Below are 24,376 nucleotides of genomic sequence, written 5' to 3' on the forward strand. Positions count from 1 at the left end.
AGCAGATAACGGTCTCCACGCACAACAACAGAAAAATAATAACAACCGTGGGTTTCGCTGTTGTTGTCAGTGTTGCTTTTCAGGTGTACCGAGACGCTTGCTAAGCTCGGAGTTTCCAACTCATTGCTTATTTTGCAAAGTAAACAAGCAAATGTTATGTGCATAACCTTAGCTGTCTCTGCAAAGGTCAGTGCGTGGCTGCTAATTTCTTCTCCTGCCTTTTGGTGGCACTCTGATGCCAGCGATTACTTCTGGCGCGTTTGGGAAACAAGACGTCCTTTCTTAACAAAAGACTCAATCTACAAAGGCCACAAAACAAAAATTGATTAAAGTTGAACCGTAGTATGAAAGTTTACTTTGGTGTATCAAATAGCCCGGTAAGCTCTACGTAGCAGCTCATCTGTAACGGGGGCCATGGGGCGTCACTGGGCGCAACTGGGACTGCATGGACAGGTTGGTGATATGGGGGGGGTGGGGAGGGGGTGTTCTTTGCACTCAAACAATGCGGGTCTCCTCAACCCATGTACATATGTGTGCATATGTATGGGCAGTGCTGCCTGTCAGATGTCGCCGTTTGGCCTCAGTTTGTGACCTGAGCCATTGTAAAGTGTCTTTTGCATTTTATAAAAGTATATTCTTCGAACCGTGTCTCAGATATTAACAGGGACTGAAGTTCAGTCCACATTTTGGGAAGCAATTGTTTTGCAGTGTAAATAGAAGCAAGGAGATGTGTGGATAATATAGTGGTAGGTTTTTTCTTTCTTTTTTTTTTTTAATGTCAAAAAAAGCTGCTTGCTTTAAAAACCTTCAGTTAGGTCAAGTTAAATTTATTATATATAATTTTTTTTATAGCTGAACTCCATGATTTTGACTAGAGGTGACAGCTGAAAAGCACCAGAAACCCTTGGAATTTCAGATCTATATATTACTATAAAGGAAGAAAATAAAGTTCCGCTAGTAGAAGGTAGGTAATTGCATTTACCGAATATATGTAGTTTAAAAAATACAAATTCCTGAACATTTACTTTAAAAAAAAAACATCAAGACAGTGCAAGTTTCCTTTGTATCTATAGAGCAAACATCCCTGGGATTTGTAATAAAAACCTGGTTATGAGATACGGGGTCCCTCCTGTTAACAAGGATCTTTTAGCAGACTACTGAAATATTGCCATGTTGGAGAGAAGTTATTTAAGCAGTCTACAGGAGCTGATGTTAAGGCAGGTTCTGCAGAGACTGTTTTCCTCTGTACAGACCTTGGAAGGGTGTGTGTCCTGAACGTTTTCCATTGTGGAGAAACGCAACAAACAGCAAAGTGCAGTCAAAGCTAGCCTTGCTCCGTGATGAATTTCAAGGAGCGTGACCAATAATCTTCTACTTATCTTAAAAACCCTATGCAAGTACTAGACCAGTTCCAACAGAAGTGAGAGCAAACTGTGGGAAAAAAAAAAGAAACCTCACAAAAAAGCCATCTGTCTGAGAACAACCCGAGAATCCTAAGTCCACCCAAGTAGTCACTGCGTGTTTTTCTGCACTGCTAATGGATTGCATATTGTTGAAAATATGAATTACAGAATAAATCAGGAGAGAGTGACAATTAGGGGTCCAGTTCTGTTCTTGGCTGCAGTGGCATTATTGACCTAATGCTGTTTTCTGCTATTGTGGGACATACAGGATAATTATCCAATTTAAGAACTACTCCAGACCGAAGGAGTAAATGGGAGCTGTCTGAAGGCAGGGACTGCAAGAGGAGCGAGGCTGACAGTCAGTGAGGGTCAGACCACTGCAGGCTGTGGGTTTTCCCAAGGCTTTATACGCTGCTATTAACTCTGCCACATATACTCCACGGTATGAAATACATGTCTTAAATATACCTTTAAAAATGTCTTGTGCTGGGGACATGCCAAACATCACACGCTCCCTTTAGGGGACGCATGAAAAGTTACAAACTGTGAGCCCTATTGTGGATTTGCTGCCTCCAAAATCCCTGTTTGAAGTGAGGAAGAGTTTTGGCTGAGGATGGAGAGCGGGATAAGAGGGCCCTGCAATGTAAGGATTAGAAAGGAATCAGGAATTTCGCTATGATTACCGCGCCAGAAAAAAAGAGATATGTATGAATAATATCAGATAACATCCTCCTGCATGTGAAAGGAAAGCCACTAATTCAGCAGCATTCTTATTTTCAAATGAATTCCAACAGTGAGACAAGCAAGCAGCTTTGTGAAGAGGGACAGTCATTAATATGCCTGACGGGGGCTTTTTTCCTGTTCCTACCAAACGGGATGTAACATAATTCCACATTAAAACCGGGAAGCAGTCCTGCATATTTTCTAATTATCTTTGCTGCGGTCGATGCTGCATCAAGGAAAGATAGAAAAGGAAAAAATAAAAGGGTCTGAATGGACGTGAAACTTTACTCATCACTTGCATGCTAAACAGTGCAGGTTTAACCTCCTGCACATTGCAAAAAAAAAAGACATGTGGCATTGCTTCTCCTTGCGTGGAAGCCCTGGGCTGACCCGGTGGTGGATCAGAGCAGGATTGGGCCCAGCAGCACTGGCAGAGCTCTGCGGGTGTATCTGAGAGCAGCAATTCGGGTCTGCCCCAGCATCAGCGCAGCGCATCGCTGCGGCAGCGTTCCCCGCTGACTGCGGGGCTGTTTGATGAGTAATTAGGAGACCTTCTCTTTAGTTTGTTTGACATATTTTACAAAACGTGTGAATCTGTTAAAAAAATTGCTTGTTCATTGAAAAGACGTAGCTCCTAAATGAAGCAGGGTATCCACTAAGTGGGGATAATTTTAGGATTTATTATTATTATTTTTTTTTCATTACGACTTCAAACACAATGGGTTCTCTTTCACTTGAAAAGGGTTTTTTTGTTGTTGTTGCTTCTTTTGAGAAGCAATTATTCTGTTGCTGCGTCTGTGTAGCTTCACCCGGAGCTCATACAGAGAAAATCACTGTAATGCTCAGAGATAAACATATCTAGACATACAGATATCCATGTGCCTACTGAAGTTTGTTTGTATTTTACACCCACATGTCACAGTCGGTATAATTAACTACTTACTGGAAAGCAGCAAACAGAGCCCCTGTCTGCTGCCGGACTGGAGGGGGTCATTTTTACTGTCTGCCTTTAAGACATCTCTAGCAAAGAAACCTCCCCTCAAAAACACAAAATATCCCTCAAATATTCCAGCACCCGTACTGCTCCATTTGTGAAATATGCTTTGAAGATCATCTGATGATATGCTTTAATGATTCAACTTCCCCAACTATAGCAGCTTTGTGCGATGAAACAATTGAATTTTACTTACTTTAAAACCACTTGGTGACTTTAAGTGTGATCAGAATTTCCCTTCCTTCAGCACTTTGGTGGTGATGAACTGAAGGGCCACTGCTGAGCACCCACAACTGCAGTCCAACTTGCAGCTTGCAAAATTGTAGGCACCAATTTTTTATTATTATTATTATTATTATTATTATTATTATTATTATTATTATTAAATCAGAAATGCAATTTCAGGTATTTTAAAGCAAGGCATTGGCCCTGTGGTTAAAGTTGCCTCAGAAAAGCACTGCCATAAGAAGGCTGGCTAGCTTAGATTAAAACCTCACTATACTTTTGGTTGTAAGTGCAGGGATGATTTAAAAGCCCCGTGCTTTCCTAGGCAGCTATACTGCCTATTATTGCTTCAGGCTGAGCATTTTGTTTTTCCTTTTTTTTTCTTTTTTTTCCCTGTGAAGGCTCAGTTTCTTATTTTGGGGAAGCATCTCATTTATTTCAACCTGCTTCTTGCTCAGACTTCTTCCTTTTGGAGAACGGCTGCGTGGCACATCAATAAGCTGCAAATTACGTAAGGGCTGTGTTTAACTTGCAGCCGGATTGCCATTTTCATACAGGTCCACATCTTTTAGTGAAAACGCCTCTTCCTGAGGAATCTCAGACGTCTGTAATTGCTGCTCCTTTCAGCACAGCTTAAGGTATCAATATCAACCAGATTTGAATATCATAAGCGGTAAGTTGCTCTAAGCAAAACACAAACATGTCAGTTGCCCAGGTGACATTTTGTAGCAAACAAGGAAATCACAACTCCAGGAAGTGTTGTATTTTATGCCAACAACAATATGACAGTTTTCTCTGTAAAGAAAACATGACACTTTTCCAAATATCAGAGGATGCCTCCGCCGCTCAAGGGATTCCTGTACTGTCACTGAAATGGAAGGTCACAGGCTGGTTTCATGATTTCTATAGTTTCAAAATGTTGTGGAGGAGCGTTTGCACGCTAAATGCTGTAGGCTAAGGGAAATCTTTCCCTTCATCTCTGAAAGAAGTGACAGGAAGAAAAAGGTCCTGCTCTGACAGCAGTAACCTCTAGGTCTGGAGGTTCTGCCCCAAGCTACTCTGAAGCGAAATTACCTATGTTAATGTGTTGTCCTCCCTGTCATGCCTGCGTGCACGTGCAAAGCAGAAAGCACAGAAAATGTGAGGGTACAGCGTGTGCCGAGGGGTTTCTGCAGCCCCAAGGAGGCTCTGCCCAGTGGGAACCATTGCAAAGCTACCCTAAAAGCAATATGCTTTCCCTTTGGCAGCCTGGGCCGTCCTGGAACCGCGGCAAACACTCCCATGCCATTTTGGACATGGCCTTGGCTGTAATAAAGATGACAAAGTTTCTGCAAACAATTTCTTTTAAGAGGTGGGGTTTCCAGTTCAACTTCACAAAGGTAGGGACCTGCTTGCCCCGCTGGTACCTGATTCTTGACGTTTAAATAAACAGATTTTTGCTGTAAGCCAGAGAAAGTATTAACTTCAAGGCTGTGGCTGGGATCAAAACACATTTGTTTCCAGCCTTCCTCCTTTTTTTATTCTTCCCTCTCCCCCTTAAAAAAAAAGCACACCTTAGTCTATAGATTATATACTTCCTGCTGCCCTTTTTATAAGCAATAAGAATTTAATAACTGAGGGCAACTCTATAGTAATATTTATATGGGTCAAGTGGCTTAAAAGTATGCAATAAATGTAAAGTTATGAACCACATTGCCCCTTTTTAAATAATGCAGCTAGCACTAAGATATTATGTTTCATATGCTGGAAAAAGGTGTTTTAGCCCAGGCTTTAGGAGTACACCAGACATGAAAAGTTATACTGATCCCATAATAAAGTCACTGCCTGCTTAATATGGTGTGTTATGTAGAGCTCCAGATCTTAATAGCAGACCACAGCAAGAACGTCCCAGATGATATCAACAAAACCTTCGCTTTCTCATTAGCAATCAGCAAATTCTCCTGGTGTCTGCTAGTTTCAAATAAGGGCAAGTGCCTCTATTCCTAGTGTGAAGCCCAATAGGATAATAGAAATAATGTAGTCTAATCAGTGGTGAACGCAGGCAATCCCCAGCCAGAGCAGGCTGTCGTGCCTTCGGTGACGGCCGTCAGCAGCTTTCTGCAGGTCTTGAAGTCCCAAGGAGAAGGGTGGGAGCAATTGCATGGGGGGAGTGGGGGAACTCAGCCTGGCACAGCTCATCCCATGGCCTCTTTGGGAGAGGGCAGCTACAGACACAGGGCTTCTGAGGATATCTGTGTGAAAACAGATCGTGAGCGCTTTAAATATGTAATGAAATGCCGTGTGTGGTTTGCACGTCTCTCTATGAGTATGTACATTGCCACGCACATGGTTTGACTTGGTCCATCTAACTGTCTACCTCTCAGATGAATGAAATGAAGTATTTGTCATTGCGGCATAGAGGACCATCCCTTTGTTGGCTGGCACGTTGTTAGAATCTCCTCACTATCTGCACCTGATCTGTTACCTGCATTTTTATATTTTTCTGTGTTACTGTTAAGTTTTAATATCTTCGTCTTTGGACAATTTGCAGCACGGTTTAATTAAGCACTGGGACAACCACTGCTGTTAGCAATTATGATGGAAGTGCAAAGGACACGAGATCGCGCTCTCATCTTTTACTGCCATATCCTCTTTCAGTTCTTGCAGCCTGAGTAATCTACAGGTTATTCTTGGGGAAATGCAGCACAGCTTTAGTTTTTTGCTGATGTTGTGATTTAGCATTTTTGTCCCCATTTTCCCTTGTGATTTTTGCATGCTCTTATATCACTAATTTGTACTTAAGAGCAATTTTTGCGCTCCTACTCAATCTCAGTTAAAATTTAAGAACGAAATTGTGGCTAATGCCATGCAAGGAAATGCAAGCCTAAGCTGCAGCAATGTAAACAAAAAAGTGTTTTAAGACGTGCTGAGCTGTGTTTTGAACCCTGATGAAGCCTAAGGTTACCCAGTGTTTATATGTGCATTTGCAGTGCACTGGGAAAATTCAGTGTTTAATGGTTCCTGTGCTGATCCTTTGTCAGAGCACTGGGGAGCAGCAATTACTGGTCAGATTAAAAACCACAGAAGTGATTTCTTGTTCTGAGTTTTGTCCAACTTTAATAATTTTGATGGGAAGCAGGGGTCCATATACCTGTGTAGTTAAGATTTTTAAAAACTGACACCACAACTCAGACCCCCGAGCTCTTATTTAGCTACCAGAATAACAGTCAGGCAGTGCTGTTTTGTACACGTCCAGCAAACTGAATATAGCTGCTATCTATGGGCCTTGTTATGAGCCAAGCCTAAGATTCCTGAGTCTGAATTTTTATTGTAAACACCGTGAGACAGTATAAGGGTGGTAGCCATGAAGGTCAGTTGGCTCCAGTGATGCTGGTGGCACAGGTAACTCCAGGGAAGATTTCCAGCAGGCCCGCATGTCATTCCCTCCATGCCATCCCCTCCACTTTCAATAGGGATGTGCATGGCTTGGCAGAGTTGCTGCACAATTTGGCTTTGCACCCAGCAGCTTGGGTGTGCCAGCATAGTCTCGGCACCTTCACCGAGGGATGCTGGCAGCGCTGGTGCCGACCTGGAGCCAGCCAACCAGGCAATATCAATGGGCAACAGAGCAAATCCTCTTGCTTCCAACCTTGCTGGAGTATCATTAATTCCGTGGATGACCTTGAAGAGTATTTATTCTCTGAAAGGAAGAGTGTTTATTTTCCTAAAATAACAAGCTGGTCAATACCAGTCCTGCTTGTGTGATAAAATTCAGCAAATACTTGCAGTGCTGATCCATGCGATCAGGACATTCTCACCAACAAATCCTTGGCCATTCAGGTAAAGAAAACCACGCATGTCAAAATGGGATAAAAAAAACCCCAAAACATCCAGAGAATGAGAAAAGGGAAGATGGTTTTGGCAAATAAATTCATACTGAACAAGAAAAAAACTCCTATTTTTGTGAAGTAAGAGGTGAAATGTAGACTGCTGATACTACTGTACCTGATTATTGAATTCAAATGAGAGAAAAAAGGGCTGTGTGACAAAGCTTTCTCTACAGCAAATAAGCACCAGCTACTTGCAACTACACAAAGGCTAGAAATTTGGGAGAAGGTTTCTGATATCAAAGCAGCAAAACCGTGGAGCAGCCTCCATATGTGGGTAACGATGTGAAAAACCACTAACGGCTCTTAAAGCAAAGCCTGATGACAGGGGATTATAGAACGTGTTGTCTGTGATAGAAAGGACCTGGGCATGAAAACCCAAATAGCCTGTTCCAGCCCTGTTTAATGGAAATGCCCAATAAATGGGCAACACCAAGCCCAGGTGGGCAAAACTTCCATTTGAGGCTACATTCCTTGGTAAGGATTTAATGTGTGTAGTTTCCAGAGTTGGGGAGCTCGTGGGCTCAGCTCCAATAGTGCCATGGATGGGCACCTGGGCAGCCCAGAGCTCACAGAGATGTACCGCAACATCTGGAGCAGGGGCTTAGCTCTTGTACCAAAACAAAAGGTTTTGGAGTGATTTCAGCAGTGGTCAGCAGTGAGGGGAACAGGGCAGGGGAAAGTGAAGGATTTCCCTGTGCAGACACTGCATGTCCATATTGCTAAGGTACTCTTGTGTAAGGACAAAGCTAAAAAACAGTGTGCGTTGCCCAAGCTGCCAAGGCATCAATCACTTGGTGTTTGCTTAGTTTTACAAAATGATGCTTTTTTTTCTTTTTTTCCTTTTTTTCTTTTCCCCAAGACAGTTGCAAAAGCTTAAGAAAGAATACTTACACAAATATGCTTAAACTTTACAAGGAGCAGAGAGGAAAGGGAGAAGTCGGATGGGAAAAGTAATAAGACAGGGTATGGGAATCAGTTCATTTTTACTTTAGGGCCACACATTCTGGGGAAAGTGGCTAGGGATATTGGCATGTGGTTCTGGACCACCTAAGCTCAGAATGAAACCATACGTGGGGGAATCATGGGATCATGTCACAGACTCCTAGAATGGCTTGGGTTGGAAGAGACCAGCCACTGAGCAAGACCGGGAAACATCCCCATGGAGCACAGGAAAGCTTTTGGGAAGCAGCAGGCTGTGGAGGGGGATTGTCACGCAAAAGTGAAGCGTGCCATCTGATGCACTGGAACTTTCATGGTAACTTTGCCCTGAAAGCCCCCAAAGCCTGTAAGTCATGACGTTTCAGTGTTTGGCAACCTCCTGGGGACCTTGAAGCAGTACCTGCAGGACTCCTCCCAGCAGCACCAATGCCACCGCGCAGCAAGGTGACTCCTCTGCTGCTCCAATGGGCTCTTTGCCACGGGGGAAAGGAGCAGAACGAGTCTGTGGGAAGTGGACGGGTACAGTATGTAAATAAAAGCCGATTGCACCCTCATTATGTGGGCTCTTTTGAATAAATGTTAGCCTTTAAGTGCCAGCTGTCACTCTATGCATGGCCTCCCTTCTTACAACTAACCTCTCCGTCACCTCGCCTTGTCTCTCTAACTTGTCCTATTATGCAGTACCAAGCTGAGTCATTGTTTCAAGCAGGAGGTGACATGTTAATAGCTTAATAATAGTATAATCTCGCAAATAATAATATGCTGTCACACTGTCTGAAGCACAATGTTTACAGGAGAAGTGGTAATGTATGATGACAGTAATTTGAATAAAAATGAATTTACTGCTCTTGTCTCATTTGCAGTAAATTTTCGCATCTTTCATGCACAACTGGTGCTCCATGACCTCTTTCATTATTGTGTTCTCAGTGGCTGCTGCTTGCTTTAAAGTGAAAGGCAGGCAAATGAAACAGAAACCTGCAGCTTAATAACCGATCTCCAGAAAAGAGTTTGTGCCGCGGCTTCTGAAAATCTCTCTTGGTTTGTTTACTGAGATGATACGGTGTCAGGCAGGCTGTTTAATTAATGCAAGCTGGAGGTGCCGATTGAAAAGCAGGCATGAGCTGATATGATTATGTATTGACAATTTACAAAATTATTGTCATTAAAATGTGTCAGAGGGAAAAAAAAAAGTGCCTGGAATACAGAGAGGATCGTTTGGTTTGAAATTAAAGTTTGCACAGCTTAAGAAAAAACTGTTTTAAACGCTCTCGGTACTGTTTGACGGGGGAGGAAGCAATCCTGTGCTTTCTGTTTGATGCAGGGAACGTGTTGGAAGCTATCCACTTTATTAGCTTTAGTTATAAATGCATACAGCTATGATGCTAGAGTGTACAACTTACAAATGATCCCTGGATGTATCAATTATTTGTGGCTCCTGCTGTGTGCTCACATGTCTTGACCCTGAAATTCTGCCACTTTTGCGTGCAAGATGGACCAGGACTTGTCTGCTATCCTGGCAAATAAATCGGAAATCTATAGATCAAAACCGCCTTTGGAAAACCTAAATTCCTAGGACAGTTCTGTGTCTGCAAAAGAAAAAAGAACTTATGACGTGATTTTGTGCATTTGATGAAAGAAGAAGGAAGTTTACAACTCACAGCTGATGTGCCTGGACTAAATTCGGTGTGATGGAATGAGGACAACTAATTGAAACTTACTGGGACTCAAAACACTGCACAGGACAAATTGTCAAAAAAATGCTGTATTTTATCTAAGTTTAAGGGAACGTACAGAATAAAAAAAATGGGCTCTGTGTGACCTAGTTCATAGGTTAAAGTCACTAGGACTACAGATTACCTCCCTATCTGTGTATATACAAATGCACACATGCATTTTTTTATTATTTCTATTTTGCACCCAATCAGTACATTATTTTCCCTCTGAATAGAAAGTTAAGCAATATTAATTTTTCAGGAAGAGCTCGATGCTTGCTGTGTAGGAGTTTTTTGAGTGACAGTATGATTTTCAATTTTAAAATAAATCTTCAGAAGAGGCAGGAGGAATCATAGAATCACAGAATCATAGAATGGCCAGTGTTGGAAGGGACCTCAAGGATCATGAAGCTCCAACCCCCCCACTGCATGCAGGGCTGCCAACCTCCATATCTAATACTAGACCAGGCTGCCCAACACCCCATCCAACTGTCCTTGAACACCTCCAGGGATGGGGTATCCACAGCCTTTCTGGGCAAGAGATGGCAAAATGGCAGAACACTACTTGCTCTCAATAAACCAAGGAATGGGTTGTCAGTGTGCTTTGTCCTGCTCCCATTTACTGACCACCTGTGAGCTGGAGTTGGCAACACCGGATTGTGAAGCCTTGGAGGCACCTGTGAGTGGTGTAGTCCTAACCCAACATCAACCTAAGCAATTCAAAGCCACTTTCCAACACACCTCCCGTTTTCATTTTCAAAGCACTTGCATCCCTCACCCCATGAATACTGCACAAGCATCGGGAAATGCCCACACGTGGTGCTGGAAGTGGGAACATCCCATGGATGGTTCTACAACTCACCTCCCACGTGCTGTATTGCTTTTTGTATGGGTGATGCAGAACAACGCATTGTGGCTGTGGAGTGCTGGGGTGCAGCACCCAAATCCCATAGGGGTGCAGATGGGCAGTAGCAACCACCACCCCATGGTTTTTCTCAGTGGTTTCAAAGACTTTGCATACAGGAAGGAACCTTCTCTCTTTATGCTGATTTTTACCTTTGGAGGGTGACATTCTGAAAAAACCCAAACAAACAGGAAAGTCACATTACTGGCAGCAGTAATCTGATGTGGGTCTTTGGAGAGTGCGTGCAGCCCCATGCAGGAGTCTATGGAGACAGCAGAAGACACAACTTTGAGGCTGTCTCTCTGATACTATTCTCTCTGAACGTAGAGGAAAACAAGTTGTCTCCATTAGGAAGAGGCAATGTGGTGGTATGATGTATCCAAACATGTGCTTGGCTTCAAACCTCACAGTAATTGTAGTGAAGTAAGCACAGAGCTATTTGCATGCTTTGAGTGAAGGCTGATGCGTTTCATAAGCACCTTGCAAGGCTGGGAGGAGGTTTGAACTGAGTTTTCAGTTCTTGTTTACATGAAAATTTCCAGGGGATTACTCAGAGCAGTGAGAGCTGTGTGACCCCCACCAGTTCATTGCACTAAAAGAAGCTGTTTTGCTGAAAAACCCTTTCCGTTTTCCGCTGGAAAATATTTTCTGTTTAAAAATAATTTCTGTTTTCCCAGTGTACGTTTAACACTTTCATCCGAGAGTATTTCATATCATGCTGGAAATCCCAGTCATGTGAGTTAAAAATAAAAATATTTATGTAATCAGAGGATTAAATAATGATTAACAGAGATCACGTGTGAATGGGAAGTGGAGAACAGAGCAGCGAAGCCTCACTTTGGCTGATGGAGTTTCTTTCATGTATATAAAAGGTGTCTTTTCCCCGAGCCACCAATGTTCAAGGGGATGTCTGGTCTTCTGTGTCGTGCTTGAAACTGAGAGGTCCTCTTTGTTGCTTAGTGCTGCCTTTAAATTATTTAAATGTAGAAGAGTCTGATTAGAGGTCTTAATTAGGTGTACCGATGAGTGGTAAAAATACCACTGTTCTGAATGGCCTCACGGATCTTTGAGCATGCAAGTTATTCAACCAAACATGAGGAATTTTCACAGGGGGTGAAAATGGTATGTGAGGAAATCGATAAATCAATAAAGTGGGTGGAGCTAACTTCTCCACGTGGAAGTCAAGTGGATTTTTAATTGAGTCGGAGAGGCGCTGGCTCAGGGCTGTGGGGTGTGCGGTGCTCAGTTACCAGCTAGTGCTCTCCCTAATCACCTTGTTCTCTAAAGGAAATAGATACTAAACAGGAACCATCTGGTAATACATTCTGTACCTCTTAATTACAATGTTTTGAGTGGCACCTAAATAAATTTCATTTACAAGCACATGACTGCTTGTCAAAAGCTCCGTTGATAATTTTATTATTGTAGTATACCTTCTTGCTTAATGACCCCGGCCCAGTAAAGTCAGGAATATTCAGTCCTATAGAGAGAATGCGTTTGTCAGAAGGAAGGAAAGACACAAACTCTACCTTTCATGCAACATCTCTAATTACTGGCAAATACATTTGTTTCTCTGTTTCAGTTTGGCATGTACTTACCAACAGCATGGCGGGATGTCTGCAGTGAAATGTTCCCAGCCCTGTGACCTCCTGGTAAGCAGGAGGAGTTCACACAGCTCTGTGGAGAGCTCTGGCATTGCTGTAATATGTCTGTGTTCTTTTATGATCTCTGTGTTTCTCTGCAGATGTACTGTAGCATTTAGACAATTTTCTCTTTGTTAGCTGCAGGAAAAGATCAATATTATAAAGAGGTCGAGTGACTCCGTGAATTAGTCTCCTGCGTTTTCACTCCTGGAAGCTGCGGATCTAATCCTGTTTGGAGGTGAGATGAGGCTGAGCCATGAACGCTGTCCCTGGTCTGTGCTGGAGCCTCCTCCAAATCTGAGAGCTCACCGTTTAACAGAATAGTTTGGTGCTGTGTGATGTGATTGACATAGAGTCATAGCATCATAGAATAGCCTGGGTTGAAAAGAACCACAATGATCACCTAGTTTCAACCCCCCTTTTATGTGCTGCCCAGAGCCCCATCCAGCCTGGCGTTGAATGCCCCCAAGGATGGGGCAGCCACAGCCTCTCTTGGCAGCCCTTTCCAGTGTGTCACCACCCTCATACTCCACTAGAGAAAAATTTAAAACTATGGTTGGTTTCCATGATGAAGAGATGTGCATGGACAGAGGATGAGCCACCACTGCTCTCTCCCATACAGCTTTTTTTTGGGTGCAAGAGAAGGTTTTCTTTTGTCCTTGCTGGGAGCAGTGTCACTTGCAGGAAGATCTTGGCTCATCCCAGTGCAATATGCACAGAGTACAAAAATATTACCAGTCATTGCAGATTTTGATATGTTTTACAGGCAAAGTGCTAATTCATCCCCGTGTTTGAATGTCCTTTTTGAACAGCAAGTAAGTTGGAGGAGACAAAACTCCTATGAGGGAGGGCAGAGGAGGGGTTTCTGGGAAAACAGGAGGAATATGGCACCTGGAGGGGTTTTGGCTGCTTCTTTGGGATGAGCTGCCCATGGGAAAAGAGCCTCATAAACTGTAAAATAGCCCTATTTCTAAATCCATGGCAAATTAAGAAAAGGAATTCTACTGCTCTCAGCAGGATCCTTTACTTCTTTCTAGTTGCAGTTCCTGTGTTGTTTTTTTCTTTAAAATAATTTTGTCTCTAGGTCTCAGTCTAGGTGTGAGAACTTTGGGAAACAAATAAGCTTTCAAATACTTTTTTTAATCAATGCTTTAGCAACCTGAGATTGAAATGATACATAAATTCAGGAAGGAGTGGGTGAAATAGAGTAAGTGTCACCAAATGGGGCTGTATGATTGGGTTTGTGAAGCCTGAGCAATCTGGGCAAGGAATGGGGAATTCACTGTATGCAGCAAACTCTTAGACTGTACGATATAATATCTGGATCTGCAGCTAATGTTTAAGGAGGGCACTTGCTTTACTTATGAGATTAAAGGCAAATGCTCTCTTTTAAAAATGAAGTCATGCTGTGTTTTGCACCTTTTGACACTTATTAACTCAGGTCATTAAAAAGAGGCTAATTAAAAAAGAATGTAAAACAAAAGAGTCATTTGTCTATTGCCGAGCTGGGTTCTTCATGTATGCTGACTGGAGGCAGTCTCTGTTTAAGCCGTGGGTACAGAAAGCACTGATGGCCACTGGGGCATGCTTGGAGCTTGTCATGGCTTTTGGCTAGACTGTGGTCCGGCTCATTATGCACCTCATAAAGAAGAGAAGTCATTGTCATCAAAATTAGCTGAAGCTGGAATTTACATTCATGGAAATTTTGGTTTCACCATTGTCCTCTGGGGCTGGACAATAAAGGAAACCTTTTACCAGCTGCAGTTAAAGTAAGTGAAGTTCAATAAATGCTTAGTGCTTCATTAAGGCATTTCCGAACATACTGTGCTATATGCTAGCGATATTTCACAGGCGAGGAGGGTTTGGTACAAACAGCTTGTGAGGCTCAGTAGTTCCAGGGGCACGAGATGTGCAATACACACCAAATCCGGCTTGTAACAACCAGCCTTTCTAGCCATTGTTTATCCCAGAGGCGTTCCAGTCCTCTACAATGGACACTTGGTTAACAGGCACTTTCTCACTGGTCAGGTAAAAAAGTGTCCTTTCACAGCAATGACAGAGTTCTCCTGCAATTGAGGGAGCCAGGCTGACTTTTTCACCCTCTTGAATACTTGGAGCGTTGCACTTACCTGCACAGCACCATGGGGCAGGCTTAGAACCTCTCCGATTGCGGCAAGGCCAGAGGCTGACTGAAGGCCCATTCACCTTCCCAGTAAATCCTCCCAAGGACTTCCAGGAGGATGTGGACAGATTTGTGGTTTATTGCTGAAAGCTCAGACGGGCAGCGGGAGCTGGGCTGCACCCATCGCTCTTCCCTGAGCTCCTCTGAGCTGAGATGACACGGAGGCATTTGGAGGACAGGAGTCTTGCTAGGGCCATTTTATGCCCAAAAAGGAAGCCATAATGACTAGTTAGCCACCTGTCTTCCCGCACCTTCACTTGACAGTACATGGTGTAGTTTTTTTTCCATGCTGCTGAACTTCCAAAGCCATGAAGATATTTATGGAAATATCTTCAGCAGGATTTCAATCACTCTCCGTAGCGGTGCGCCTTGCTGGCCTACAGAGAATCAGATCAATCACAAATGTTTCTAGAGAGGGTTCTCCAAACAGAAGTGCGCTTCTCCGAAATCCAAGATTTGTGAGTTGGAATCGATTTTGCTCGTTGTTTTTTAAAGCCTCCCCACTCCTTCCTCACACAGATGACCGTAAATTCAGTCCAGAGCTTTGATTCATAAGGTATTTAAACAGATGCTCTTATTTAAACATAAATCCTATCATAAACTTCAAATTTATGCTTACATGATATCCTGACTTAGGGTCTTAGAGCTGGAAAACACAAAGGGATTAATGAACTTAAGGAAAAGGTTAGGAATGTCATTCAAATGCTGATTGAGGCAATGGCCTTTCAAAGACGAGATCTCTCCAGTGCTGGAGCCAAGCCCAAGCCTGGGAAGGGCAGGAGGCAGATGGGGGCACAGCCTGCCCCGATTCTGTGCTGCGGTGGTGGTGGCAGGGATTTGCGATGCCGGCAAAGCCATCCAGCCCTGGTGGGTGCTGGGCTGCCCATGTCTGTCCCAACCAGGCCATGCCGATGGAGAAAAAGCCGTATCGGCGTTGAGCAAATGCACACAGCCCGATTTCAGATGCAGCCACACACAGGACAAAAGGGTTAAGGAAGAAGCGCAACTCAGCGCCTGGCGCAGGCAGGGCTCTGCTCATCGCAGGGGGCAGTGGGACCCGCTTTGTGCTGGAATCTGGCTGCAACCAGAATATCCTGCAGGAAGCAGTCGTTTCAAACAAGCCATCTTCTTTTTTTTTTTTTTTTTTTATTCTAGAATGTAATTAATACATCAGGTCATGTTTTGTACTGCCAGTGGCGTGTTTATTACATTATTACTTCACAGGCATTTTTAGCGGTAGTCCAGGAGTTAGGAGTCAGTGGCTTTCTAGCAGAGCTATCCCATTTAAGCAGGGTAGGTTTATACCTAGTCTGTGAATATTCATGTCTCCTGAAAATAATAACAGTATTATTGTTGCTGAAATCTTCAGGGAAGCTAGCTGCCAGTGAGAGATTATTTAAAGCAGGTTCTCCCATCACCCCTCCCTAGTGAAAATGCTCAGAAAAAATCCTTATAGACAGATAGGCACAGAGTGGTTTTTGCTTTTTTTTTTCTTTTTCTTTTTCCTTTTCTATTTTTTTTTTCCTAAAGCCGTGTTTCCAAGGATAAAATCTTACTTGCAAAGATCCTTATTACATGTGTGTACCCTTAAGCTGCTGAGATGACACCACCGCTTACAGGTGGTGGAGTGAAAGCAAGCAAAAGCACCAAACCCCTGAAGTCTCAAGTCACTGCAATCATCTTCAACTCCCAAATTGTCCTGGAAGGAGAATAGCATCGGATTTGTCTTAGGCTGTTTGGCCAAACTGGGGCACAGATGGGATAATGACTTTTACAAACAGCATTTTGATGAGAGGAGGGGAGAAGGAATCATATGTAAAATGCACAAAGGCTGCATAAACACACTGATGCCTGCAGCTGGAACAAACTAAAAAGATGTTTAATAATTTAGAACCAAGCAGGCAGGGCCTGTGCAGCTGTTGTGTGCAGGGGACCATGAAAGTCTTCCATTTGACAGCTGGCTCCATCTTTCCCCAGTTGCTACGTGAAGAAGCGAATGCAGATTTGGGATTAGCCAATCCCTGTTACCCCTGCCCATCTGCCACCAAGACCCCCGGCTCCGGCTCCTCTCGCCGGAGAAACACACACATAAAAAAGTCCACACTCTCCCAAACATATGTATGCATCAGTATCAGCCGTCAGCCGTTCCGAGGATCTGTTGACATGCCGCCAGTACATGGCTGCTGTCGTTTTTGCTGCAGGGCACATTTTGCATTTCACACATTTGCAGAAATACAAAATGCTGTTGGATGCAAACAATTCAGGGCCTAATTGGCTGAATTACTTCAATGTTACCTTGTGTCCCCCACCTGATTAACATAGCTCAGCTGGGAGGGCTGGGAAAGAAGGAGCAGAGAGGGATTTGGAGGGCAGGTGAAGCTGTGTTTGCCCATGAAAGCGAGATCCTTAGCGAAGTCCCAGCTGAGCCGTGCGGGGCCGTGCCAGGCAGCGAGCTGTGAGACAAGGGAGCTGCTGGGGGCTGCAGCTCCAGCACAGAGACCTGGCAATGGCTGTCCCTGCTCCAAAATGGGCAGCGCTGGGCACTGCAGTGGCTCTCACGGATTGGAAACTATGTGCAAAATGAGAGGGTTTGCTAAGCCAGACACCAAGCTCACAGCAGCAGAGCAAAAGCCACAAAGGAGCTAATGATCATTATTAGAGCCTATTCCAAAATTGCATTCTGTTATTATTAATGAGGCAGATTATCATTTGTTCTTATTCAAGAGAATGTAAAGAGCTTCGGAAAGATGCAACAATTACAAAGAGGAGGTTGGTTATTATTATTATTATTATTTTTAATGTCAAAATGCTCCAAAAAAATAAGAGTTTAGGCTTTATTGTCTTTTTTTTTTTTTTTTTTTTTTTCTCTTTTGCTGAGAAATTATTTCTGTTGAATTTTGCACATAAATATTTACATGTGATTTGCATTTTCACCCAGCCTATTCAGGGTAATGTTCTGTACTGGGAATCTTCTTTCTGGCTTTTTGTATTGTTTTGTTTTAAATAATACAGCTTATGGGGAGAAGATGCCCTGGTTTGTTAAAGGAAGTAACCATCTCCACGCTGATAGGACAGGAGAAACGGGGAAAATCCATGCTGTGATTTTTATAAAATGGAATTGCTAACCAAAGTGCATGCCTGTAAATCTTCTCATAATAAGGTGCCTCCACTTCTCTGCCCAGGTTGGCTTTCTGTCTGCTCCTTGCAGAAGAAAAGAGGGAAACACAGCCTCCCATTGTCCGTGCTGCCCGCAGCGGTGCCAGGCGGCCCTTCGCGTGCAGCTGCCTCTGTAATGCCGAGAGGATTTCCCCCCCTCTGCCTCTGATTACTGTGACCACAGTAAAACGTCTAGACAAAACGGATGAAATCATCACCTTTTGAAAGATCTAATTACATCATATGCTTTAAATTCCCAAATTCATCTCGCCGGCGGAGTCGCCTTTCATATCTCCCCGTTCTGGGGCGAAACAGCAGTGAGCACATGGTGGGGAGGAGAGCTCCTCGACGATGGGCAGGTAGGTGCTTAGCCATTCACCAGCCATCAGCCCTGCCCACGCTTGTCCTACCCCACCAGACTCTCCCTGCCGAGTGCAGAGGTGACGATGTGGGGCCATCGATTAGGGTGACCTCTCCTCATCTCCTCTTCCCTCCTCAAACACTTAGCAGAGCACTGAGGGAGTCGAGCAGGAGGGCTCGGACCTCCTCTGCCTGCCCTGGGCTCACAGAGGGCCAAGTCGTTCTGATGTGGATGTCTACTTTACAGGTCTGAATATTCAGCTGCCATAGAAATGCTCTTTAGCTGACCCTAAATTTGTACCATAGCGGTCCTTGGTGGCTAGACAGTTAATGCCAGAGGTGTGGTCCCTCGGGCTGACTTTTATTTATGTTTCAGACCGACTTCTTTTCTTTAAAGTGTGCACTTGTAAAATCCATTTTCCTTTTCCACTCCTCCTGATTGTGCTATAATTTTTATTCTTGCTTCATCAGCAGCCCTGAGATTTACAATTAAGTGCAAAAAAAAAAAAAAAAAAAAACTGTGTTAAGGTTGCAACACACACGAAAGCAAAGAGATTCAAAGGTAAGGGTGAAACTCTATCCTTAATTCACTATTTTTTCCCCACCTTTTTGATTTTCTTTTTGTATTATTAACTTGGGGAAAACATAAGAAAAAAGCACAAAAGCACATGAGGAAGGGGCTGGCGCTGGCCGGAGCCATGCTGCCAAATTCCAGTGCATTCGCAGGATGACCCGCAACAACCCTATTTCAGGCTTGGGTGTCTCTTTGGCTGTGGCTGCCAATTAGAGCAGGCAGTGCCAAATTATTTGGCGGATTGGTGCCACGGATAGACAGGCAGTCCCAGATTTGTGCTGCTTTCCTTGAAGCAATTACCATGACAATGACGCTGACTCAAATAAAAAAAAAAACATGCTTTTATGGTGGAGGAGAGGACTGTGAGAAGACGTGGATGGGAAGCTTGAGACGAACTGATCCCATTTCTGTCAAAACGTTCCACTTGGCCTGTGACACCAACACATCTGCTGCTGCTTCTCTGGTCTGCAAACATGACCCAGTACTGATGGGCTGCAGGGTCCGGTGTTGGAGGACACAGGACATGGTCCATGCCTCCCAGCTCTATGCAGTTCTGTGCAGTGTTGGCCACCTGGGGTGATCGCAGTGGATGATGTGAGCATGTGTCCCCCTTGAGATCTTTGGCTCCATTCTCCAACAGCACATCACTGCAATCCTCTTGTATTTTTTTATTTTTTTTTTAAATTTCCTGCATAATAGTGACAACAGGAAAGCGAGGACAGGATAAATTTTAAAGGAGAACTGTGCTGATAGATTTGGGTAAACACAAGCCAAGCCTTTAGGGTCGGATGGCCCCAAGTTGGCCAAGTGGGGTACCCACCACAGCTGTCCCTACAAAAATAAGTCAGTGCTTTTGGCTAAGCTGGTCTTAGAGCAATGGGAAGAAACTTAGTGTTGGCCACGGCTCCAGGGGCTCTTCAGGACCTCCACCATCCATGTGTTGCTTAGGCACCAATTTCAACCCATGAAGGTAGAGGTGGATCCTCTCGAAAGGGGCACAGAAATTCCCTCCTGTGTGTGCCCTGCCCCACCAGCGGCTCCCGCATGCAAGGCTTCATGAGAGCATTTCGTTCCGACCCGAAACAAAGGCAGTCACTTCACGGCTGGAAGAAGTGGACTGTCAGGGGGAGTTTGTTTCCTTTGTTAATAAAAAGAGAAGAAAAAAGAGTTTATGGATCTTTTCCTGCATATGAATATTAAGTAGACTAGTTGTGGGAACGCTGATTTTAATTTCCTATGTCTTTATTTGGAATTCTACTCCCTCTTGGAAAGGTGTCTACTTAAATATAGGGGGAAAGGGAATTTAATGAATTACAAAAAGGGTTATTTTACATGGAAAATGTGTATTCCTGGCTATTTCCATTTAAAGAACATGACATTAGTGTGGAAATTGCCCCTTATGAACAGGTCATTAATGTCAACTCTACTAAAACTGACATCACCTGCTACTATTTTAATTGTGTGTTTTACTAATGCTAACCATTTTCCTGACAATAGAACCCCCATAAGCTTAATGAATCCGTGCAGAATACATAAACCAAGGTCAATATGTAAGAAATGCTTCAAACGTTAGGAAACTCTCTCTGCAAAGCTGAAAGAAAAGTTTATTATTCTTCTACATTCGCATGAAAAAGAACAAAAATAGAAATCCTACGCAATGTGTTTTCCAGACCATAGTATATGTAAAGCTTTGATGCTTTTGGGAAATCTTTTCGATTAGCTACTATTTTATATGAAGAATAGGGCTTATTTAACCAGGTTACGTTTCCAAGATTTATCCTTTATTTTCCAATACAAGTGGCATATTAAAAAAAATAAAAAAAATCCCAAATACTTCCTTAGTGTCATATGTAACAGTCACATTTTTTTCCCATGGTTTGGGGGGTGTGGGGGGAAAGAGAGAAAATGAAATCCAGATTTGTAATTCCTAACAGGAGAAATTCGATCCTTTCCAATGTTTAAGTAATATTTCCTGTAAAACATACGAGGCCATCTGCAGAGCTGTTTCCAGACACATTTTGAAGTGGCAAGGGCAACTGAAAGAGACCCGAATGGAGGCTGGCATTTCACCTCTGGGAGATGGAGCATTAAAGGTTTCTAAAAGCTGGTTCTACGATTTTACAAAGTATTCAACCACTGCATAGTTAATAATTTGTTTAATTTACCTACCTTTTATAGATGTGAGGAGGGGGAAATCCGCTCGGTAAGAGACGGTATAAAAACCAAGACAGCTGTAAAAAGCTAATGTACATCTATCGCGAATGCTTTGTGATTTTAGTTGATTGAAACTGTGTTTTATTCTTTACAGGCCACGTAGAAAAATTATAGGGAAATACTCACCTAGAACAACCGTACAGATTGAAACATATTTGGGCAGACAACAGAAACACCGAGCCCTTTTTGCTATTAAGTCTATTATGGAATTTTGTTTTATTGTTGATCTCCAGGGTCACCTTATGAATTCGTGTTAGTAAAATGTTACGGCCTCACTATAATATTCACTTTGTGGAAGGGCCTGCATTTACCAAATCTCATCCGAGATCGAATATAAATGAGAAACTTGCATCTCTCTTCAAGGAACACATTTTACACTGTTTTCTCCCCCTTTTGAATTACAGACAGATTCTAAAATTGAATTCTTTTTTTATGCCAGGGTTCAGTAAAAGTGGCTGAGCAGCCAGGATTACCTCTTGATGTATGTCTGAAATTCAAAATTTGCATTGCTCAAATAGTTAATGTCAGGGCCAGAATCTGCCCTTAGACATGCATATTTGGGAACCCTATTAACTTTCATGGAAACTGCACTTTATAATGTTTGGATGCACTCAAATGTGATACATTACAGAGCTATGTTCCTTCACTCTCCTTTAAGACTCAGAATTTGCTGCTATTTTTACTGTGCAGACCAATGCATCCATTTCTATTCTCTCAGCACAGACCAGTCTGCAGTGTGTTGTTGTACCTGTACTCTGATGCCTCTTGCCACGCACTTGAGATCTAACAAGACAAACAGGATATGGCCCACAATGCCTATGACATTTGAAAATTGTCACCAGAATTCTGGACTGGTGTTTAAGTAGCACTGCTGTGTGTGCTTGAGGGGACAGTCATGGCTTCCTGCCCCAGACACTCCCTCCCCAGGCACCCTTGTCTCCAGCAATTTTTGGTAAAAAATTGAGTTGAGAAAGTATTTGGAAAATTCACTACTGTTCCACTATTCATTTATTCTTATTAATAATAAAATGAAGTCAGATTCCATCTTCATGCTGTGCTTATGGCACAGCTCTTCATCTAGGGGGTGGAAGAGCCCTCTGCTATCAACATCCTTGCCTTCGTACAAATGTGTTTTGGACCTACTCCATTCAGGCACCAGTGGTACCAGGACCCCACCAGCATCCCAAACAGTCATCCACTGGCCTGTGTCCTGGGAGTCAGTGCAGGGATCAAAGAGATCTTCAGCCCCTCGCTGTCACCCCATGTGCTGCCCTGAGTCTTGAAACATCCCCTATGTGAAGATGGATTTGCTCCCACCCCTGCATCTTTTCCTTTTGTACTTGCAAGAGTTCTATCATTGCATTTCAAAGGCTGTGCGGAATGAGTGGGAGGAAATGCATGAAGCCATTTTCCAGATTAGGGCTTTTTTCACAGCACCTTGCCCATCCCATCAGCTGCTTCCAGCACGCGGTGCCGCGGCGGTGCGCTCTGATCCCATATGAAGTCAGAAAGAGCCTTCACAGCTGTCACTTCCAGTTCCTACCAAAGCGAAACACTTCCTACAAGGGAAGCACACATTACAGCTGAATTATAAATGAGGGTTGGTATTTTTGCGAGGTACAAATCGGAGGCATTCTCCATATTGTTAGAATACCAATTTTATTTTCCTGGTATGTAGTACCCAGTGCAGCGCGGCGTCCCCGGAGATGCGGCCATTCTCCGGAGATTACTTCAGCATTGCATTACCGCTATCACATATCCATTATATATACTCTTTCAGACAAGTGGAAATGTTTTCACAAAAACAATCTGGAATCTTGGCTTAAAACCCAAGTTTGCTGTCAAGACAAACAGAGTAGCCTCAAAGAGGACTTATTTTTATTTTGTTCAGACAAGTATGTTGTTTCTGGATTATAATAAGTGAAAATATAGCAGCTATCAGTCTTCGGTTTATTTGACAAGCTCCCTCTGACATACCTACAGGAATAAGCCCCAGTCTTGCAAACTCACTCTCACTCAGGTATTCCCTTTGGCTTCAGTGCTTTTATTAGCGTGATTAAGGGCCACACTCGTTTACAGGACAGAAGCCATAGGATGGGATGATTTATCTGTTCACCCATTCCTTATTTTGTAAAGTTTTAAAAGCCTTTGCTGTGCTCAGGGCTCGTCAGCATCAGTCAGAGCTCGTGTCCCATCACCTATCAAGCAAGGTCAATGAGCAGGTTATAATCAGGTGCCAAATAAACAAATGCAAACTTGAAATCAAGTGATTTACTGTCCATTTTCATTAAGCTCTTCCCAAGGATGCAAACACTTTATGCCGCACAGGGGACCTTTGGGGAGGGTCAGCTGCTGTGCTGAAGTGAAGCGCAGTGTGATGCTTTTCACCCAAATGGAGTTTCACCATATTGAGCGTAAAGGGAGGGCAGCCTGGCCTGGGGAGCAGCACACTGTAAACAGAGCTGTGTCTTCACCTGGTAGCAAATTCTCTGTTGCAAAGTGCGTGGAGTGTTAACATTTATGTGCTTACGTTACTCTCAGTTTTCTTGCTTCTAGACGAGGATTTTCCTTCTATTGTAAGCTAAAAATGTGTTGGGACATGATGGATTCTAGCTTCATTATGAACTTCTGCCCACCTTTCAATTGAAATTTCAGTTTGTGTAAGGATTCCAGCACGGAGCTGGGTTGTTTGAAGGCAGCAAGACATGTCTGAAAGCATGCTGAGGTCTGGCCTTGATGGAAAATCAAGAGCCCAGTCCAAGCTTTGGGGTCTAACCCATTAAATCCAAGGCTGGGTGGTTCTGGTGAGACTCTGAAACATTATCTTGGTCTTCTGCAGACTGCCGGGCTCCTTCCAGCTGGTCATATCCGTCCAGGCTCTATGTGGCTCTGGGCAGCTTGCTCTAGCAGTTGGCAACCCTGCACGTAGCAGGAGGTTGAAACTAGATGATCGTTGCTGTCCTTTTCAACCCAGGCCGTTCTATGATTCTGTATGTGTGGTTTATAGCAGCGTGGGCTGAGCTGCACATCCGGATGCAGTCGGAAGAGGGACATCAGCGGGCAGAGCAATGGGCTGCCCTGAGGCACACAGAGAAGACTCTCCAGAGTTTGATGGTATAAATCAGATTGAGACTGTGCTGAAGCGCTGTTTAGGAAAGACATGTCACTTGGAGCACGCAAAATATTGAGCAACTTGAATTGTTTTTCCACGAAGCTTATCCCTTGATAGCACTTTCCTCTCTTATATCTCCTTAATACAGCATAATTTAAATGTTTTCTAGGCAGAGTTATGCTTATACTGCTTCTTTTCCAATGTAATATTGGCTGTAATATAGATGTATTGGCAAGAAGTCACGGTTTGCTTCTTTGCCATTTTGTGAGTTTCCTAATCCAAAACAAGAATGTAGAACTTAACTTACTCTGAAATTTCGCAAATGCTTCTTACAAACAAATGGTTTATACGCAGTTTTTCTGTGTT

At 43.4% G+C, this 24,376-nt stretch overlaps 1 long non-coding RNA gene across 1 annotated transcript; it reads left to right on the plus strand.

Moving 5' to 3' along the window:
• Positions 1 to 258: 258 nt before the first annotated feature.
• Positions 259 to 18,622, plus strand: LOC125693810 (uncharacterized). Its single transcript, XR_007377256.1, has 5 exons — positions 259 to 453; positions 853 to 964; positions 12,352 to 12,421; positions 12,551 to 12,650; positions 17,777 to 18,622. It is a non-coding gene; the product is annotated as an uncharacterized LOC125693810 (long non-coding RNA).
• Positions 18,623 to 24,376: the final 5,754 nt, after the last annotated feature.

Source organism: Lagopus muta, chromosome 5 (assembly GCF_023343835.1).
Source record: "Lagopus muta isolate bLagMut1 chromosome 5, bLagMut1 primary, whole genome shotgun sequence".
Lineage (NCBI taxonomy): Eukaryota > Metazoa > Chordata > Aves > Galliformes > Phasianidae > Lagopus > Lagopus muta.